General features: G+C 45.0%; 1 long non-coding RNA gene, 2 other non-coding genes and 1 pseudogene across 3 annotated transcripts; 1 reads left to right on the forward strand and 3 right to left on the reverse strand.

The window, feature by feature from the left end:
• Positions 1 to 996: 996 nt before the first annotated feature.
• Positions 997 to 1187, reverse strand: LOC132542164 (U2 spliceosomal RNA). Its single transcript, XR_009553286.1, has one exon. It is a non-coding gene; the product is annotated as a U2 spliceosomal RNA (small nuclear RNA).
• Positions 1188 to 1665: 478 nt separating this feature from the next.
• Positions 1666 to 5258, reverse strand: LOC132541912 (uncharacterized). Its single transcript, XR_009553023.1, has 2 exons — positions 4647 to 5258; positions 1666 to 2548 (listed from the first exon to the last, which is right to left on the reverse strand). It is a non-coding gene; the product is annotated as an uncharacterized LOC132541912 (long non-coding RNA).
• Positions 5259 to 10281: 5023 nt separating this feature from the next.
• Positions 10282 to 20846, reverse strand: LOC132541717 (septin-4-like; annotated as a pseudogene).
• A 1231-nt stretch (positions 20847 to 22077) lies between these two features.
• Positions 22078 to 22268, forward strand: LOC132542165 (U2 spliceosomal RNA). The gene has a single exon (XR_009553287.1). It is a non-coding gene; the product is annotated as a U2 spliceosomal RNA (small nuclear RNA).
• Positions 22269 to 22421: the final 153 nt, after the last annotated feature.

Raw genomic sequence — 22421 nt, forward strand, 5'->3', positions numbered from 1 at the left:
TAGACAGGATCTTCGTGCCTGATTTTCTCTTTCTCTCTCGGGGTTCCCGTCTTACTGTTAACTGTCTTAACACAGATTTTGTTTACTTGGGTAAACTCGTCGCTGTCCTTCCTGCCTGCTTCCAAGACTCCATCCATGTTCTCTTTTCATCTCCTACCTCGACTAAAGCTTCCTGTGTGTGTGTGTGTGTGGTGGGGGGGGGAAGTCAGTCCTCTCCCATCACTTTCTACCCTTCCCATCACTTCCCCCGCACCCCACTTGACACGTTGCTGTGACCACCCGCCCTCTGCACTCTTCTGTAGTGCTGCTCTGTGCCAGTGTCATGACGCAGTGGTTAAGGAACTAGACTCCTCAGGCATGAGGTCCTGAGTTCAATGACCCCGGCAGCACATGTACCTGATTGATGTCTGGCTCTTAATAGAATCTTGGGAGCCGGGTGGTAGCGCACCCGGTTAAGCGCCCATGGCGCAAAGCCTTGCAAGGACCGGTGTAAGCATCCCGGTTCGAGCCGCGAACCCCCACCTTTGCAAGGGAGTCGCTTCACAGGTGCAGGTCTGCAGGAGTCTTTCTCTCCCCCCCCTCTTCCTATTTCTCTCTGTCCTATCATCTAACAACGATGACACCAATAACTTTACAAGGGCAACAAATAACTACAAATAGTAATAACTACAACGGCAACAAATGAAATCTTGAATTTAACGCCTGTACCTTCAAAAACAATAAATTTAATAAAGGGGCCAGGTGGTTTTCGAAAGCTTCACAAGTGGTGAGAAGCAGTGCTGGAGATGTCTTGATTCTACTACACCCCACTTCCGTAGTCAGCAGCCACAGAAAAAAAGGGCAACTACAGCAGTCACGGAAAAAAAGGGTAACTACTGAAGTACACGATACGAGAGACAATGTCAACTGCAAGTAAAGCGAGTACCTCGCTACTGAAAAGCCTAAGCCGCACGACACTTTCCCCTTTTTTTTTTCCGCACAAAGCTTATTCCCCAGTGGGGGTGCACCGTTCCTGGAAGTACTGCAATACCAGGTCGATGCGTGGAGCGGACGGAGCAAGCCCCTATTCCGACTCCCTGCTCCAAAAATCCATTTAATATAATGTCCTCGGATAGAGGACGTATCAGATATTAAACTGATAAGAACAGATACTACACTTGATCTTAGCCAAAAGGCCGAGAAGCGATAGGCTCTCAGGCGCCCTCCGCGGTGCACCCTGACGCTCACCTCTCCTTCAGCTCATGGTGACAAAAGTCATCGTCAACCAAAGACCCACTCTCTTCCTAGGTTTAACTGTATCTCTTCCCCCCAATTTATAACGCACAAAGAGCCTGTCATTTTACTACGCTTTTCATATTTTGTGCTTTTCATATTTTGCTCCCAGAACTCCCGGCAGGAACCCATTTCTAATCTGCATGCCCCGCCCACGCGCGCCGTCTTCTGCTTCAGGCGCCGGGAAAGCACAGCCAGTCCTGTTTGCATAGGAAAGCACAGAACCAGAAAGACTCTTGGACAACTAGGTGGGGCTTCTCTTTCCAGCATCTCCCCCAACCCTCTCCTTCTCCCTCATCCCGACCTCCCCTAATGATACATATGTATCCACTCCCTGCCTCTAAAGTTATGGCCTGGTTGTTGTTAGCGAGCATAAATCAAACCACCATCTACTGTAAGGAAGCAAAGATGTTTATTGACGAATTGCAATCCGGGCCGAGATGGAGACTGGCAGCAGTCTACCAAGCTCGACCCCGAACAGGGCTCAAACCATACAATTTATAGGAATTTAGACTACACTCAGGGAGGGGAGCACATCACCTTATCAACCTATATCTAATAACAGGCTATAGCAAACACAGATCCAATCATTTCAAACTTAGCAAAAAGCGGGGTACATACAAAGCAAAGCGCGGGCTATTTTCAAATATAGTAAGATCACACAACCAATAGAATTCAACCAGGCAGGGTCGCCACATCCTCCTGCCATCGGCTATGACCACCCATCCGGTAGGCGGCACACCACAAAGTCTGTTCAAAGGTCCTGATAAAGCTTGTCCCCATGTAGGGTCCTTCGAACAATGGGTGGCCTTCACTGATGAGGTCCTGATAAGGCTTGTCCCCAGGCAGGGTCCTTCGAACAATGGGTGGCCTTCACTGATTAGGTCCTGCTTATTCAAGGGGGAAGGGGCAAGGAATTTTCCACCTCATACTACAAACAACTCATACTAAAAGCACTTAACAGACAACTGCATAAAAAGGGAATTTTAAGGCTACTGCCTTTTACATTCCCCACTTGTCTTAGCCGAGAATCAAATCTTTGATTTATCTTCATCTTTTTTTTTTTGGGGGGGGGTCAGTGGGATCAGCAACTGTCCTCTTCAAAGGAGTGTGATGAATCTAGTGGCACTTTCCGGCAACCTTTGCAGCAGTTGGTGTACTCAGGATCACAATATAAGGTCTTTCTCACTGGGTGTGCCTTGTGGAGCAGGCAGCAGGTGACAGGGTCCTTCCCAAAGGCTTGTAGCACAGCATTCTAATTGTCCTGCAATATAGGCTGGAGATCTGTAAGAACTTGGTAACAGTTGTGGGATAGATCAGAGACAAGAGCATCACAGATCATGACAGCAGCATTCTGCCAAAAACCATTTCAAAGGGAGACAGTTTGTTTACAATGGGAAACAGTGTACTCTCAGAAGGGCCTGAGCCAGGAGCGATATCCCCTGCCAGTTTCAAGGGTTAATTTAGTTAAAGTCTCCTTTAAGGTCTAATTTATCTCTCTACCTGCCCAGGGATATGGGGCTCGTTAGCATAATGAAATTTCCAATTTGTTCCCATTTTTCGGGTCACTAACTGAGACACAAAAACAGTGAATGTCTGCTTACCAGAACCAATGGTGAGAGGGAACTCTCCACCTGGGCACTGTTTTATCTAAAATTTTCTTGCTCACCATCTATGCCCCCTCAGACTTTATTGGTTAAACCTCTACCCAACTTGAAAATGTGTCTATAAATATCAGCAAGTACTTATACCCAAAAGTCTCTGATTTTACTTCTGTAAAATCTATTTAGTCTCTAGTCCTAATCTCTTGCCATCTTATTTCTCTTTACTGTATCCAGGGTCTTTTGGAAGCAGGGAGCCTAGTAGAATCAATGTCAAGGCTGGCTCTGCTTGTTGTGTAGCTGCACAAGTGGCTTCATCTGCCCTCTAGTTTTTTTTCTGATGTCCGGAACAATGGGTCACGGCTGCTTCTTGCAGGGTCCATGAGGCCTCCAGTAGGTTCTTTTGCTGGATCAGGAATCTTCTCTCCCCACATGCTCCATGCACACACCATGTAGCAAAGGCATACCTCTTGGCAGTCATGCATTTGTAGGGAGCCTCAGGATCCGTCTCCAACATCAGGGTGGCAGGGTTCAGGCTGGTGGCAGCACTGAATTTCACTCATGGCTGGTCTAGGAACAGAACTTGGTAGCAGGTTAGGTGGGCATTGGACTTGCCCCAGTGATGGCTTGTCTGCTTTCCTTACCAGCTGTGCCACAGGTGCTATTGTCCTCAGGCATTTTGTCCATCCAGCAGCTACAGGGTCCAATATTTGACAAATAGGCAACGGGTCTGTGCCATGGCCCAAGTTTTTGGGTCAGCACTCCCTGGCTTATGCCTTTAAGTTCATCCACAAGCAGTCTAAATGGCTTGTTGATAAAACAGCCTTTCTTTTAGTGTCCTTTTTTTTTTTTGCAGTAACATCACTGATCTTTCTCTACCCTTAGCCCCCAATTTTCTGACTTTCCTTTTCCCTCTGGGCACTGCCCCAACTTTCTCTTTTTTTTTTTTCTAAAGTCTAATGTCAAAACATTTACCAACTTTTTAAAAACCCCCTGAGCAATCTCTCAGCTTTTTTAAAAAACCTTTCTGTCTTCTGTAACTTTTTTTAACACCTGGGGCAGATTTGAGCGACAAAAGGCCAAATTTAGTGTCATTTTATTTTACCTTAGAGAAATTTGTGGGCCATTTTACTGCCTCTTGGAGACCCCCTAAGAGAACCTGGCAGTATGATTGAAGGGGTATCACTGCTGTACTCGTACATTTGTAACCAGTAAGACATACACAAAACCAGATTAAGAGCTTACCAAATTGACAATCTAATGACCAGAATTTGCCTATACATCTCTATGTAATTTTAGAAGGTCTTTTTAACAAACAGATATACCAGTATAGTATATAAAGTCAATATCTAATATGTTGACATAATAAAATGATCACCATTTTTTAGCATTATTTTAAACTGCTTGGACAATTTAAGCACAATATCAAAACAGGTTTTGTTAAGATCTTTACTCATCACAAAGCTATCATGAATAAGTGTAGATATAAAACTCTTAATAGATTTTACCCCTTAGAACTCTAATATGGCAACTTAAAGGGCTAAAATAAACCTCATAACTTAAATATTCAAAATAATAATTTTGTTAAATCAGGATTTGCCAAAACAAATCTTCTATCAGACCAAAAATACCATTTGTTAAGAATAAATCTCTGACAGTGTCTTAAAACAAACCAGATAATTTTTAAAAGCAGAAAGATATAAAGAGGAAAACCAGAACAAAAGCCTCAGGCTAGAAAATCATTAATATAACCACTGTGTTATTTTCACTCACCTAAGCCAGTTCTACTTCTTTAGTTGAGAAGGTATTTTAAAACGTTTACATGTCAATAACCTTTCTGTCATTTTTCACACAAGAGATAGAGACACATCTTCAGTGTGTGATACCTAACTTGAGAGACTCTGTTTGAATTTTAAAGAGCATACATTTAAAAGTTATTTTTTTAACCTCTTGTAGCAATTTCTATAACCAGGATCTCTAAACCAAATTCAGTTTAACTAAATTTTTTCTTTAAACTTTAAACAAACTCTAATTACTTAGAGAGTTAACACATACTAGTGACTTCTCAAAGCATTTTCAATGTCAGACAAATGCCAAATTTGCTGTGGACCAATATCTATAAAATAGATAATTTGCATATCAATTTGGAGAAGATGAATTGTCACATTAAATACTTAAGACTTTAAATCTTTAGCTGTCTTAGCAAATGAATTTTTACCCTTATATTACCACATAAGAACTGTATTGAGAACTCTTTTTTAAAGAACTTTGATAAGAATGCAGCTTTAAAGTTACTTACACTTTTAACCTTAAGATTAACATTTTTTAGGCCACAAAAGCAAACCTAAAACACACATATAAACATGTAAGACATCTCATAGCCACCTTTTTATCATTTATATATCTGGGCTGATTGCTTAGGGGAAAGAGCAGTTTTTAACCAGTACAGACACATTTTAGCAACATACCTGGTCAAACACAAATTTAGATCTGCACTCACACAATTTTTTAAGATGAAACATCTCACATTTATATACTAAGATTTTTTTTTTATCCAATAGCTCCTAGGACAACCTTAACTAGCCCTAAATAAATAAGGAGAAAGAAACAAATTCTTTCAGCTTCTCTCCACGAGGAGCCCAAGAGGACCAAGGGCAGTTTTCAGACAGTTCCAGTCAGCTCCGGGGGCATGGGTAAAGCCACACACATGCTAGCACTATCACCCATCTGCACCCATGGGCCCGTCCCAGGTCACAGCCACACCAAGGCTGCTGCCTGGCCCGGCTCCAGGCCCCTGCTGTGACCAGCCAGCCTGACTCCTGTGAGGGCAGGGTGGCACCCTCAGGGTCCTGTCTGGACTAGCCTGAGGACATGATTCTGCTACTCAGGCTTAAAAGAGAGACAAAGACAAGGCAAAATTCTGCTGGCAACTTCAGGCCGGAACCAAATCTGGTCCCGTCGCTCTGAGATGATTTCTTAATGTTGACCAAAAAGACACAGGGACACAAAAAAGCACAGAAACACATCTTACATCAAAGGTGAGCCTCTCTGAGGAACAAAAAGTCATGAGTTTATATTTATGCACTCCTACCCCCAAACTATGAGTAACCAGGTCCAGTGGGGTAGATGCCGCCTGGCCCATTCCTGCAAAGTGGAAGTAAGTGAATACGAAACACAGACTGACAAACAGACAAGACACACACAGACAGACAAGCGCGCTTAACAAATGTCCAGACAATACCTAACACCCCAGATTTCACGGGTTCTTTTTCTTACAGCCAGCTGGCACACCGTTTTCTCATTCTCACACACTTTTTCCCTATCAACCCAAAGGGTGTCCACTTGGGACCTTCTTCCCTTTTTAGGTTGCAAGAAGTTTTTATTAATGGAGACTCCAGTTTTTCTAAAATTTTTTAACCTTTAACCTCCTGTGGTACCGTAACACAAAATAAGGGAAGGAGACAAACGAAGAGACAACCAGCTAAGACTACAAGGCCGACAAGACAGATAGTGGGGAAAATGGAACTGACATCCGAAGGACATCAGACACTCAACTGTGCCCGCCTGGCCGGGCCCCTCGCGGGACCTTAAGAAGTCTTAGCTTTAGGGGTAGCCATATAATCCCTGGCCCTGGTCTCAACTGAGTTGAGAATCCCCGTTTAGCTGAGACGACTCCACGGACACGCAGGTTAGGGCCCACTCAGGCCCCGTAGCCTTAAGGCCGTGAGGCATGCGGCATTCACACACACACACACAACGCATGCAGCAGACCACTCACTCAGTCAAGATTGGGCAATTACTATTCCGGCCGCCGCTACTAAGGAATGTTGCTAATTAGGCCTTCAGGAGTCACCGGAGAGTAGCTCCCGCCAGACCCCCTCAGTTGCACTAATAGGCTCAGCCTTTTCGCGAATTGCCAAAGTGAGGAGAGTAGAGGAGGATAGGAGACAAACACAGAGTGGCCACGAGAGACAGTTCGGAAGCGGACCCTTTTCCAGATCCTTAGGTGGACCCTGTTTCAGGTCCCGGGTGGACCCTGTTTCAGGTCCCGGGGCGGACCCTGTTCCAGATCCTTACCCCAGCAGCCTGGGAGTCGTCACTCCCCAGCGCTGCGGTCTGGGATTTTAACGCGGTGTCCCGCAATCCACAGACCCCCCAGGCCCCGCGGGGACTTACACAAAAATCAAGCTTGACTCACTGGTTCTCCGGAGGTGCAGAGCTGGAAAAGAAATGGTACCATGCAAAATTCAGGCCTGACTTACCGGTGCCGGGCAGGACTTCCAAGGCCTCCGAGGGTCCGGACCCAGGATGGGGTGTCCTCAGGAATACCCGTCTGAGGGATCTCGCTGGAGCCTCCAAATGTTAGCGAGCATAAATCAAACCACCATCCACTGTAAGGAAGCAAAGATGTTTATTGACGAATTGCAATCCGGGCCGAGATGGAGACTGGCAGCAGTCTACCAAGCTCAACCTCGAACAGGGCTCAAACCATACAATTTATAGGAATTCAGACTACACTCAGGGAGGGGGAGCACATCACCTTATCAACCTACATCCAATAACAGGCTATAGCAAACACAAGATCCAATCATTTCAAACTTAGCAAAAAGCGGGGTCCACATCCTACTAGGGAAAGAGAGAGGCATACTGGGAGTATGGACCGACCAGTCAACGCCCATGTTCAGCGAGGAAGCAATTACAGAAGCCAGACCTTCTACCTTCTGCAACCCTCAATGACCCTGGGTCCATGCTCCCAGAGGGATAGAGAATGGGAAAGCTATCGGGGGAGGGGGTGGGATATGGAGATTGGGAGGTGGGAATTGTGTGGAGTTGTACCCCTCCTACCCTATGGTTTTGTTAATTAATCCTTTCTTAAATTAAAAAAAAAAAAAAGCGGGGTCCATACAAAGCAAAGCGCGGGCTATTTTCAAATATAGTAAGATCACACAACCAATAGAATTCAACCAGGCAGGGTCGCCACATCCTCCTGCCATCGGCTATGACCACCCATCCGGTAGGCAGCACACCACAAAGTCTGTTCAAAGGTCCTGATAAGGCTTGTCCCCATGTAGGGTCCTTCGAACAATGGGTGGCCTTCACTGATGAGGTCCTGATAAGGCTTGTCCCCAGGCAGGGTCCTTCGAACAATGGGTGGCCTTCACTGATTAGGTCCTGCTTATTCAAGGGGGAAGGGGCAAGGAATTTTCCACCTCATACTACAAGCAACTCATACTAAAAGCACTTAACAGACAACTGCATAAAAAGGGAATTTCAAGGCTACTGCCTTTTACAGTTGTCTTACCCTAGGAGTCATCTTTGACTGTGGGTTATGTACATGGTAAGGAGTACACTCTACCCAGGGAATTATCTCTCCAGTCTCTTAGTAATTTTATTTATCTTTGATACTGCTACTAGTGCTTCACACCAAAAGGATCCCACTGCTCGTGGCAGACTCTTTCTCCAGACACAAGGTGAGATACATAGAAGGAGAGATGTCACATTCACTACCACTTGTGGAGCTTCCCATTTATATCATGCTGCCATGTGGTGACCAAGGATTCAAACCCAAATCCTCATGTATGGTAAAGTGTGTACTTAACCAGGTAAGCAATTTCTGGCTGTCTTCTTAGTGATTTTAAACAAGGTCCTACATTTGCATTTTGCACCATTATTATCTTAAAATTCATGGCTGTAATAAAAACAGACTTTTCTAGTTTTCTGTGCACATTTACTTGTGCTATTCTGGGGAGGGGGAACAGAGACAGGAAGAAGCTGAGAGGGGCAGTGGAGGGAGAGAGGGAAACACAGCACTGCTTTATCATTCATGAAGCTTCCCTCTTGCAGGCAGGCACTGGGGACTTTAACACAGGTCTGTATGCATTGTAGTGTGTGTGCCACTACTCTGCCCCTCTGGGGAATTTTCAAATCAACTAGATGAGATAGTAAATATTTTTCAACTGAAGAAATAGGGATATTGTCATTTGCCGATGAGCATGCAGTTACTAAATGCTAAATTAAGCCTAGGTATTTTAGTCCAGTCTCTCATCCTTAAAAATGAAGCCTGGGGCCAAGTGTCGGCACACTTGGTTGAGTGCATATATTATCGTGCACAAGGATCTCCCCCTCTCAACTTCTCTGTGTCCTAGCAAATAAAAGCGGGCGGGGAACCAATAGCCTTTTCTCCTATTACTATCTTTCATTCTCTTCTTCCTCCATTTACTTAACTCCAATCACTATCTAAGCATACCTCCAGTTGCAGGGGGGAAAAATTCAGGGTTGATGGGTATGACAATGCCAGCTTTTCTTTTGGCAGTAGCCTAGAGGGTGCCTGGAGTTTAAACAAAGGTCCACCTCCTCTTCCCCTTCACCTCTTCTCTCCCCATTTGTACTTTTTTTTTGCCTCCAGGGCTGGTTATCACTGGGGCTCGGTGCCTGTCCTATGAATCCACTGCTCCTGGAGGACATTTTTCTCATTTTGTTGCCCTTGTTGTATTGTTGTTGTTGGACAGGACAGAGAGAAATCGAGAAAGGAGGGGGAAGACTGGGAAAGAGAGAAAGATAGACACCTGCAGACTTGCTTCACTGCTTGTAAGGCGACCCCCCTGCAGGTAGGAAGCTAGTGGCTTGAACCAGCATCCTTACATTGGTCCTTGCGCTTCACGTCATGTGTGCTTAACCCACTGCACTACCGCCCAGCCCCCACATTTGCACTCTTTTAACATTTATTTGTTACATCTAAAATGTGTCTGGTGAAATGAAAGGTCAGAGAGATAGCATGTATTAAACATCTGTATGTTTCAGGTTCTGTGCTACATGTCATTTGTTTGCTTTTTTGAGTCTTTTCTTATGTCCCCACCCCCTATTTATGGAACTACAGGTCAGAGTAGGTATAAACATTAGAAATCTACTCTAATCCTTTTTCTCTCACTTTACAGAGAAGGCAGCTAGGTGTTCAGTAAGGGAAGAGGTGGCATGCTCAAAGTTACAGGCCTATTCCTCATGACATCTTTGGATATGCTTGCACCTGTACGTGCACCTCTGTACACGTTCATGTTCGTGTACAAAGCAGGGAGAGAGGGAGGTAGCTGGGGTTGTTTGGGGCTGGACATACCACTCTGTGTTGTTGACAGCATCTCCAAAGCCTGGTGTGTCCACAATGGTGAGCCGCAGTCTCACGCCCTTCTCTTCTATGTCCACTGCATGTTTGGTGATCTCCACAGTTTGCATGATCCGTTCTGGAGAAGGGGGAAACTGAGGCCAGAGCAAGAACAAAGACCTTCCCAAATAGGACAAACCCACCCACCCCAGACAGCCTTGCTGTCCCCCTCCCCCAGGGCCTGGGGGCCCATTCTCTGGGAACCAGCAAGTAGCACATTTCCCAACACAGGAAATGCAGGTGCCTGTTGGCTCTGGCCCCAGCCTCTTCTCTGCTCCGGCTCTTTTTCTTGAATTCCTGGAATCCTTTGGGGGGTCAGAGACTCACTCAGAGAACAGGACTCTGGTCCCTGCCCTGCTTCAGCACCCAAATCTTTAGGGAGCTGGCTGGTGGACTGCCAGGCTAGATAAGCCTATGGAGAGATGCTGTCAGTCTCTCTAGGAAGCCATGGTTTCCTGAGTAATGGGAAGGCCCCACCCCCAGGGAACTCTAGAGTGAATCTGGTTTCCCAAGTCAGGTCTGCCAGCCTATCTTCATGTTTCACTTTATTTACCTCCAGCACTGAGGAGTTTTCGGTCCCGATACAAATCAGTGAGGAAAAGGCTATTGACAAGAGTAGATTTGCCCAGACCAGACTCTCCTGCAAGAGAGAGAGGACACAGTTCACCTTAGAAGACATCATCTATAGTCAAGTGACAATCCCATTGGATAAGGTGGACAGGGTGGGGTGGGAAGCTGCTTTCTTATCTAATTGGGAAAAGATCAACCAAATATTTAGAGCTGGAAGGAAACAGAGAGAACAGCTTGTCCAGCCTTGTCATTTGAATGAGACCCAGGGAGGGAAAGAGATTGCCCAAGGTCACAGAGAAAGAGGCAGATAGTAGAAAGCTGTTGATTAGGTGTCTTTGTGCTGCTTCATTCTCCTACTTAGATTGATTTTCAGTGGCCCATGGCTCCTGGCTCTTTTACAGAAAACTACAGCCACTTACTTTTTCCTCTCCTCCTCATTCCCTCCCCTGATTCCCCACATACATACCACCACCACCGCCACCCAAAAGCATCCCTGGCCCTGCCCAACCCTGCTCTACCTGCAACCATAAGGGTAAAATCAAAGCCTTTCTTCACGGACTTTCGGTGGACTTGATTGGGAAGGGTTGCAAAACCCACATACTCCTTGTCATACTAGGAGAAATGGAGGTACATTGCAATAGAGGAAGAAGCTGGAAGGACCCTAGGACCTGACATCCACTGTCCCCCACCCTCTTAGGCCACTGTCCCAGAGTTAGAGGTACTGTCAGACCTCTTTGAGGCCCTAGTTGAGCTCTTGACCCTGCTGATAATGAGAGCTGCCAATGCACTTGGGGGCTGACACCACAAAGCTGGCACCAACACAGGATGGGAAGGGGGGGAGTGTCCCAGCTCAACACATAATTGAGATACTCAAAGTGTCCATACATGTGCATGAGCATAGACCACACACACACACACACACACACACACACACACACACACACACACCTTCCTCCCTGGACCAGCTCACTAAGTTAAAGATAAAGACAGGGCTATAGGCTCTACCTCAGAGGAGTCATAGGGATCAAGCTTGCCCCATGGGCTGCGGGGCCAGGCTGAGAGGGGCTGGGGCAGTGAAGAACTGCTGACTGTCACAGGACTGGGGCCAAGAGGGGGGTCTGAACTCCAGGTCATCCTGACAGAGGTTCGGGGTCTGGGTCCTTGACTCCAGATGGGACCTAGACACCCAGGTCTTGGCCTCTGGTTGGTGGCAGCTTTCGCTTCCTGGGAAATCCTTCATGAACTTGTTCAGTTCTGCATCATCTGTGTCCTCCAGGAAGCGCTTGATCTGAAGATTGAGGGGTGGGGGAAGGAGGGAGGGTAGTGGCAGGTAGGTGGGCAGATAAATGGAAGGGGAAGAATAAAGAAGGAAGACAAGTGAAAGGGAGGAAGAGGAAAGCACTTATGGTTAGAAAGAAAAGGAAATGCACTAGCAGTCAAGCCAGAAGAAGTGCTCACCATCCCTCCCTCATAAAACCACCTCCCGATTCCACTTCCGGAGGCGGAGCTACGAGCAGCAGATCTCTTTCTCTCCTCTCCTCTCCTCTCCCGGATCAACTAGGAATACCAAAGGAGACCACCCGGACCGAAACAAGACAGGACTAGAATGACCACAGAAACCCAGTAAATCACCCGTGAGTACAAACACGCGTGGCTGGTGACAGAGAGGAGAGAGGGGCCTAAGGAGAGATTAAGTGACTGCTAACAGTTCGACAGTTTGTCAGTGGAGACACCACCTCCAGTCTGCTCCACCAACAAGGGGACAGGTGAAGGGAGGAAAGGACTCCCCAGAGACTCACCAAGTACAACTCTGAGTCTCCATTGCTACTACCCTCAGAATCTGGAGCAGCAACAGGGAGGGACACCAGGGCACAGAGATCTAACCGGGAAACTCAGAAGACCTATACCTCGGTGGCATAGCTGAAGGGCTGTGAAAGTCTCTTTGCATAACCACTGGATTATCTCTGCCACACCCTGTTTTATCTCTTGGTCAGGAGTCATTGATTAAGCCAAGAAGCCTATTGATAGTTTAAAAGCCCTCAGGCTACCATAGCCTACAGGGGAAAAAAAAAAGGCTTTTACACCACTGAACTCCAACTCAGGGATTGAAAAAACTATTAACTTATATAAAATGGTTAAAACAACAAGAAAAAATAATGGAGACTCAAACCAGGACAAGAGTCCAGCTAAAAGTCCTCCAGAGGGCGAAGCACAAAACAACGAGTTCAACATCCAAACATTAGCTAAGGAAATAATAACAGGAGTGAGTAAAGAATTTGAAAAAATTGTAATCAGAAATGCAGGAACAACAAATGAGAATATGGAAGAAAATTCTAATAATCTCATGGTTATTAGAGAGCTGAAAGCTGAAATTGCTGAGCTAAGAAGGCAACTAGCTGAACAAGCTAAAACAGTATCAGAGCAGGGCAACAAAATAGATGAACTCCAGAAAGCAGTAGAGGGCAGAGAGAATAGAATCAATGAGGCTGAAGACAGAATTAGCAAGATTGAGGATGAATTAGAGACAACTAAAAAAGAAGTAAGAGATCTCAAAAAGAGATTAAGAGATGCTGAAAACAACAACAGAGTCCTATGGGATGACTTCAAAAGAAACAATATACGCATTATTGGCTTACCAGAGGAAGAAAGAGAAGGGGAGGAAGAAAGCGTTCTCCAGGCCATAATAGCCGAAAATTTCTCTAGTCTAGACAACACCAAAGACATAAAGATTCAAGAAGCCCAGAGGGTCCCAAACAGAATTAACCCAGACCTAAAGACACCAAGACATGTCATACTTAGATTAGAAAGGAATAAGGATAAAGAAAGGATCCTCAAGGCTGCAAGAGAAAAACAAAGAGTCACCTACAAAGGAAAACCCATAAGATTAGCAGCGGACTTCTCCATACAAACACTACAGGCCAGAAGAGAATGGCAAGATATCTATCGAGTGCTCAATGAGAAAGGCTTTCAGCCAAGAATACTATATCCTGCTAGATTGTCATTCAGACTAGATGGAAGCATCAAAACCTTCTCAGACAAGCAACAGTTGAAGGAAGCAACCATCACCAAGCCTGCCCTGAAAGAAGTTCTGAAAGGTCTCCTATAAACAACCAGACCACCACAAATAGAACATATATCAAAACACTCTAAAACTCTACAAGAATGGCGTTAAAATATCTTCAATCTTTGATATCAATAAATGTGAATGGCCTGAATTCACCTATTAAAAGACACAGAGTAGGAAGATGGATCAGAAAACACAACCCAACAATATGTTGTCTACAGGAAACTCACCTAACGCAACAAGACAAACACAGACTTAAAGTGAAAGGATGGAAAACTATCATTCAAGCCAATGGCCCACAAAAAAGGGCAGGAATTCTCATATCTGACATGATAGACTTTAAAATAGATAAGATTAAAAAAGATAGGAATGGACATTACTTAATGGTCAGAGGATCAGTCAATCAAGAGGACTTAACAATTATTAATATCTATCCACCCAATGAGAAGCCATCTAAATACATCAAACTTCTACTGAAAGAGCTACAGCAATATATTAACAGTAACACAATCATAGTAGGGGACTTCAACACCCCACTATCTCAACTTGACAGATCACCCAGGCAGAAAATCAGTAAAGACATAAGGGAGCTAAATGAAAAGATAGATAAACTAGAACTATTGGACATTTTCAGAGTCATTCATCCCAAGAAACTGGAATACACATTTTACTCAAATCCACATGGATCATTCTCAAGGATAGACCATATGTTAGGCCACAAAGACAGCATCAGCCTATTCAAGAGCACTGAAATCATCCCAAGCATCTTCTCAGACCACAGTGGAATTAAACTAACACTTAACAATCAACAAAAGATTAGTAACAGTGCCAAAATGTGGAAGCTCAACAGTACACTTCTTAACAACTTCTGGGTCAAAGAGGAAATCAAGGAAGAAATCAAAATGTTTCGAGAGTTCAATGAAAATGAAGACACAAGCTATCAAAATATTTGGGACACAGCTAAAGCAGTCCTAAGAGGGAAGTTCATAGCTATACAAGCACACATTAGGAAACAAGAAAAGGCACAAATAAACAGCCTGATTGCACATCTTAAAGACCTAGAAGAAGAACAACAAAGGAACCCTAAAGCAACCAGAAGGACAGAAATCACTAAAGTTAGGGCAGAAATAAATAACATTGAGAATAGGAAAACCATACAAAAGATCAATGAAAGTAAATGTTGGTTCTTCGAAAGAGTAAACAAAATCGACAAACCTTTAGCCAGACTCACAAAACAAAAAAGGGAGAAGACCCAAATAAATCGGATAGTAAATGAAAGAGGAGATATCACAACAGACACTGCAGAAATTCAACATATCATGCGAGGCTTCTATGAACAACTATATGCCACCAAGTTAGAGAACCTGGAAGAAATGAATAATTTCCTAGATACCTACCAACTTCCAAAACTAAGTCAAGAGGAAGTGGATAACATGAACAGGCCCATCACAGCTAATGAAATTGAAACAGTTATCAAAAATCTTCCCAAAAATAAAAGTCCTGGACCAGATGGTTTTACAAATGAATTCTACAAAACTTTCAAAGAAGAACTAATACCTCTACTTTTAAAAGTCTTCCAGAAGATTGAAGACACTGGAATACTCCCTGCCAGCTTCTATGAAGCCGACATCACCCTGATACCAAAAGCAGACAGGGACACAACCAAAAAAGAAAACTACAGACCAATATCTCTGATGAACATACATGCGAAAATATTGAACAAAATTCTAGCCAACCGGATACAGCAGTATATCAAAAAGATTGTTCATCATGACCAAGTGGGGTTTATCCCAGGCATGCAAGGTTGGTTTAATATACGTAAATCAATCAATGTGATCCACCACATCAACAAAAGCAAGACCAAAAACCACATGGTCATATCAATAGATGCAGAGAAAGCCTTTGACAAAATACAACATCCCTTTATGATCAAAACACTACAAAAAATAGGAATAGATGGAAAATTCCTGAAGATAGTGGAGTCTATATATAGTAAACCTACAGCCAACATCATACTCAATGGTGAAAAACTGGAAGCATTTCCCCTCAGATCAGGTACTAGACAGGGCTGCCCACTATCACCATTACTATTCAACATAGTGTTGGAAGTTCTTGCCATAGCAATCAGGCAGGAGCAAGGAATTAAAGGAATACAGATTGGAAGAGAAGAAGTCAAACTCTCCTTATTTGCAGATGACATGATAGTATACATGGAAAAACCTAAGGAATCTAGCAAGAAGCTTTTGGAAATCATCAGGCAATACAGTAATGTGTCAGGCTATAAAATTAACATTCAAAAGTCAGTGGCATTCCTCTATGCAAACACTAAGTTAGAAGAAATTGAAATCCAGAAATCAGTTCCTTTTTCTATAGCAACAAAAACAATAAAATATCTAGGAATAAACCTAACCAAAGAAGTGAAAGACTTATATACTGAAAATTATGAGTCACTACTCAAAGAAATTGAAAAAGACACAAAGAAGTGGAAAGATATTCCATGTTCATGGGTTGGAAGAATTAACATCATCAAAATGAATATATTACCGAGAGCCATCTACAAATTTAATGTTATCCCCATCAAGATCCCAAGCACATTTTTTAGGAGAATAGAACAAATGCTACAAATGTTTATCTGGAACCAGAAAAGACCTAGAATTGCCAAAACAATCTTGAGAAAAAAGAACAGAACCGGAGGCATCACACTGCCAGATCTCAAACTATATTATAGGGCCATTGTCATCAAAACTGCTAGGTACTGGAACATGAACAGACACACTGACCAGTGGAATAGAACTGAGAGCCCAGAAATGAGGCCCCACACCTATGGACATCTAATCTTTGACAAAGGGGCCCAGACTATTACATGGGGAAAGCAGAGTCTCTTCAACAAATGGTGTTGGAAACAATGGGTTGAAACATGCAGAAGAATGAAGCTGAATCACTGTATTTCACCAAATACAAAAGTAAATTCCAAGTGGATCAAGGACTTGGATGTTAGACCAGAAACTATCAGATACTTAGAGGAAAATATTGGCAGAACTTTTTTCCGCATAAATTTTAAAGACATTTTCAATGAAATGAATCCAATTACAAGGAAGACTAAGGCAAGTATAAACCTATGGGACTACATCAAATTAAAAAGCTTCTTCACAGCAAAAGAAACCACTACCCAAATCAAGAGACCCCTCACAGAATGGGAGAAGATCTTTACATGCCATACATCAGATAAGAGTTTAATAACCAACATATATAAAGAGCTTGCCAGACTCAACAACAAGACAACAAATAACCCCATCCAAAAATGGGGGGAGGACTTGGACAGAATAGTCACCACAGAAGAGATCCAAAAGGCCGAGAAACACATGAAAAAATGCTCCAAGTCTCTGATTGTCAGAGAAATGCAAATCAAGACAACAATGAGATATCACTTCACTCCTGTGAGAATGTCACACATCAGAAAAGGTAACAGCAGCAAATGCTGGAGAGGGTGTGGGGTCAAAGGAACCCTCCTGCACTGCTGGTGGGAATGTCAATTGGTCCAACCTCTGTGGAGAACAGTCTGGAGAACTCTAGGAAGGCTAGAAATGGACCTACCCTATGACCCTGCAATTCCCCTCCTGGGGATATATTCTAAGGAACCCAACACATCCATCCAAAAAGATCTGTGTACACATATGTTCTTGGCAGCACAATTTGTAATAGCCAAAACCTGGAAGCAACCCAGGTGTCCAACAACAGATGAGTGGCTGAGCAAGTTGTGGTATATATACACAATGGAATACTACTCAGCTGTAAAAAATGGTGACTTCACCGTTTTCAGCCGATCTTGGATGGACCTTGAAAAAATCATGTTGAGTGAAATAAGTCAGAAACAGAAGGATGAATACGGGATGATCTCACTCTCAGGCCGAAGTTGAAAAACAAGATTAGAAAAGAAAACACAAGTCGAACCTGAAATGGAATTGGAGTATTACACCAAAGTAAAAGACTCTGAGGTGGGTGGGTGGCTGGGGAGAATACAGGTCCATGAAAAATGATGAATGAAATAGTGGGGGTTGTATTGTTAAATGGGAATCTGGGGAATGTTATGCATGTAAAAAAAAAAAAAGAAGTAGAAACGCAAAGCAGAAATTGACTGAGTTTGGAGTATGGCACCAAAGTAAGAAAGCAGAAGTACACTAGAGTTTGCAGTGAGTACCTCCCTAATACTTCCTCTCCACTTTTCCAAGCTTTGGGTCCAGGATTGCTCAACAATTTGTTTGGCTTTGTATGTTAACTCTCTTTTCAGTCACCAGGTTCCAGATGCCATCAGGATGCCGGCCAGACTTCCCTGGATTGAAGACCCCACCAATGTGTCCTGGAGCTCAGCTTCCCCAGAGCCCCACCCTACTAGGGAAAGAGAGAGGCAGACTGGGAGTATGGACCGACCAGTCAACGCCCATGTTCAGCGGGGAAGCAATTACAGAAGCCAGACCTTCCACCTTGCAACCCTCAATGACCCTGGGTCCATGCTCCCAGAGGGATAGAGAATAGGGAAGCTATCAGGGGAGGGGGTGGGATATGGAGATTGGGCGGTGGGAATTGTGTGGAGTTGTACCCCTCCTACCCTATGGTTTTGTTAATTAATCCTTTCTTAAATAAAAAAATTTAAAAAAAAAACCACCTCCCCCCCCACCTGCAAGTCTAAGATGCCAGGAAAATCCCAATTGACTAGGAGCAGCCACCCAGGCCACATTTAGGCCTTGGGGAGTAAATAGCTTCACTCCTCATGTGCCCTTTCAATGCAGTGCTTAGGGGTCTGGCTAAGCAAAGAACCAGGGACTGCACAAAGGCCAAGCAGTCAGACTGAAGGGATGCAGGCAGAGGCATCAGAAGAAGAAAAGCACAGAGCTGAAATGGGGCAGGGGCAGGAGGGAAGTCAGGAGGGCAGAAAGGAGCTGCCAGCACCAGGTAAATCCAGAGCCAACAGGGGACTCTGTGCCACCTGTCACTGCAGGTGAGTGAGCCGTGAGGAGCAGGCAGGGGTGCTCACTGCTCAAAGTTTAATGCATCTGACCTGCTCCACTCAATTCCAGACACTGAGCTTGAACGTGGACTCTGGGAGAAAGAGTAGATCTGTCAGCAGACAATGAATGTGGGTGGAGGCGGTGTAGAAGGGACCAAGTGAGAATGTTAACTATGAAAGAATTTGGGGTTGGGGAGATGACATCATGGTTATGCACAATGGTATAGCATAATGGTTAGACCTGAAGTTTTGAAGTCCCAGGTTCAGTCCCAGCACCACCACAAGCCAATGTTGAGCAGAGTGATCTGGTGTGTGTGTGTGTGTTTATATCTCTTTCATTAAAATAAATACAAAATAAAAAAAGAAAAGAGCTTGGGAGAACTAAAAGATGAGTAGTCCCCCCCCCCCCAACGGTGAGGGACGAGAGGGAAGCATCATTCAGCTGACCCTCACCCCCTTTGCCTGGTATTAGGCTTTAGGTAGCTATGCTAGAAGGGGTTTCACCTGAACTGAGCTGGCAAGGTCCTCTGCAGAGACCTGTCTCAGCCCCTTTTAGCTTGGAAGAGAGACCACTCCTTCCACTCTCACCCTTGGCTCTAAACCTTAAAGCCTCTCTCCTTTGGGACCAGCCCCCTTTGTGAAGTGCCTGGCAGTGAAGTGCCTGGCTCAGCTCTGCCTCACAATACCCACTTGCCACTCCCCCAGACAATGGACAAGGGCCGAATTTAGAGGCTGACTTGCTCTCTACAAAGTGGCCAAGGCAGTGGAGGCTACCCCTGAACCATGGTGGAATCCCAACCAGGGTGCAGGGAAATAGGGTGGCAATAGTCTTCCTGCAGGTCCTCATTTGTATTGAAAGGGAAGAACTGAGATGGACAGGGAGGCTAGAGGCTATAGTCCCTTAGAAAAGCCCTCTGAGGGGAGTCGGGCTGTAGCGCAGCGGGTTAAGCGCAGGTGGTGCAAAGCACAAGTACCGGCATAAGGATCCCGGTTCGAACCCCGGCTCCCCACCTGCAGGGGAGTCGCTTCACAGGCGGTGAAGCAGGTCTGCAGGTGTCTATCTTTCTCTCCTCCTCTCTGTCTTCCCCTCCTCTCTCCATTTCTCTCTGTTCTATCCAACAACGATGACAACAACAATAATAACTACAACAATAAAACAACAAGGGCAACAAAAGGGAATAAATAAATAAAATATTTAAAAAAAGGCCCTCTGAGAACTGCTTTTAAGACTCGTGTTCAAGTTCTCACACTTGATTATAGTCTCAGTCCTTAGGGCTCACCTGAACCCAAGACAGAAAAAAACAGTACATTAGTTTGAAACTGGAAACAGCAAGTGCAGACTTGGTGACCAGAAGAGGCTCTCGTGACCTAACAGGCTCTGGTCATGTATATTTGTGGGTCCACAATCTGGCATAATCCCAGTTTATGTTTATTGCCCTGCCATAATGATGATGCCCTTTTCACTCTCAACAGTGTACCAGCTTACAAAGTTCTTGTTGTGGCAACAGAACAGGGATGGGACTAGGGGCAGCAGTCTTGTTTTCTGGCAGTTAGAGAGTCTGGGGAATTCCAGGAAATCCTGCCTCTGTATGACCCCCACAATATCCCAGCAGTTGTTCTGGGGAGTCAGGCTAAGGGTAGGAGAGAGAGAGAACTGACTGTATAGCATCTGGTTTCCTCCAGAATACCAAACAGAAGGAAAGGCTCCTATAGTCTCCCAGCAGAGCCCCCAGGGGCCCAGAACTATTGTCCCTGCCAGCCTTGGTTTCTTATAGCACAGGGAAATCAGGACACCAAGGTCCTGAGTTCCTGCCTGTCCTTTACCTAGCCCCAGGTCTAGCAGCCACCAAGTCACTTTCTGACTTTAAGTTTCAGTACCAGGTAAGGCAGGGGCTAAGACAGGTTGGGACCACCCACTGCCCACAGCAGCACCTTACCCCAGCTTCAGTCCTGTCCCCAGGGACAGAATGGCCTTGCCATCCCAGTGAACGGTCCATGTCCCACGCTTCAGAATTCCTGTCAGCAAGCTCTAGGTCTAATTTTATCTGTCAGGCCAGGCTCCTCTCACACAGAAACAGCCTGGTCTTGATATTCTTGTAATCCAGCTTCCTGACTTGCTCCTTCCCCTTTCTCTCTGACCCTCACCCACCCCTGACAGGGGCCAAAAAAGCCTGTGGAATGTCCTCCCCCACCCCCACCCCTCCCCTCTCCTTGCCCCCCCCCCAAGGACAATTCAGCTACAGCAGGATCACTGGCTTTTCTGCAGTCCCATCCTCCTCTGATTGGCTTGTCCCATGATGCCTGCCAGCTGCCTACCCCGGTGGGCACAGCACCAACCTCCCAAGTCTGTCTGCAACACAGGCTCTTTATCCACTTCCCCTCTCCTGTTAACCTCCAAGGACACCAAGACCTGTATGAGGCCTGTGGACTGTCCCCAAGGTGACCTAGCCCATAAATGCATAGGGACAGCCACCAAGGAGAATCCATCCCCAAAGGATTCAAATTTTTCTCCTTCACTTTAACTTAAAGCAGTGTTGAGTTGGTGTATTGCACCAAAGTAAAAGACTCTGGGGTGGATGGGGGAAAAGTTCAGGTCCTTGAACAGGATGGCAGAGGACCTAGTGGGGGTTGCGTGGAAAACTGAGACATGGTATGCATGTACCAACTATTGTATTTACTGTTGACTGTAAAACATTAATCCCCCCAATAAAGAAATTTAAAGAGAAAAGTGAAGAGGCTCAGGCAAAAATTAGTAAAGTCAACAAGAGCAACAACAGGGAAAATAAATAAATATAAAAATTAAAAATTAAATTTGTAAGTCATGGTCCCCTTGAAATACACCTAAGATAGACCTACTAGCTATTTCCAAAATGGAGACCCAAATATTCATGTTAAATATTCTCTCTCTTTTTTTTTTTTTTTGCCTCCAGGGTTATTGCTGGGGCTCACCATGAATCCTCTGCTCCTGGAGGGCATAACTTTAGAGGCAGGGAGTGGATACATATGTATCATTAGGGGAGGTCGGGATGAGGGAGAAGGAGAGGGTTGGGGGAGATGCTGGAAAGAGAAGCCCCACCTAGTTGTCCAAGAGTCTTTCTGGTTCTGTGCTTTCCTATGCAAACAGGACTGGCTGTGCTTTCCCGGCGCCTGAAGCAGAAGACGGCGCGCGTGGGCGGGGCATGCAGATTAGAAATGGGTTCCTGCCGGGAGTTCTGGGAGCAAAATATGAAAAGCACAAAATATGAAAAGCGTAGTAAAATGACAGGCTCTTTGTGCGTTATAAATTGGGGGGAAGAGATACAGTTAAACCTAGGAAGAGAGTGGGTCTTTGGTTGACGATGACTTTTGTCACCATGAGCTGAAGGAGAGGTGAGCGTCAGGGTGCACCGCGGAGGGCGCCTGAGAGCCTATCGCTTCTCGGCCTTTTGGCTAAGATCAAGTGTAGTATCTGTTCTTATCAGTTTAATATCTGATACGTCCTCTATCCGAGGACATTATATTAAATGGATTTTTGGAGCAGGGAGTCGGAATAGGGGCTTGCTCCGTCCGCTCCACGCATCGACCTGGTATTGCAGTACTTCCAGGAACGGTGCACCCCCACTGGGGAATAAGCTTTGTGCGGAAAAAAAAAAGGGGAAAGTGTCGTGCGGCTTAGGCTTTTCAGTAGCGAGGTACTCGCTTTACTTGCAGTTGACATTGTCTCTCGTATCGTGTACTTCAGTAGTTACCCTTTTTTTCCGTGACTGCTGTAGT

Source organism: Erinaceus europaeus, chromosome 12 (assembly GCF_950295315.1).
Source record: "Erinaceus europaeus chromosome 12, mEriEur2.1, whole genome shotgun sequence".
Lineage (NCBI taxonomy): Eukaryota > Metazoa > Chordata > Mammalia > Eulipotyphla > Erinaceidae > Erinaceus > Erinaceus europaeus.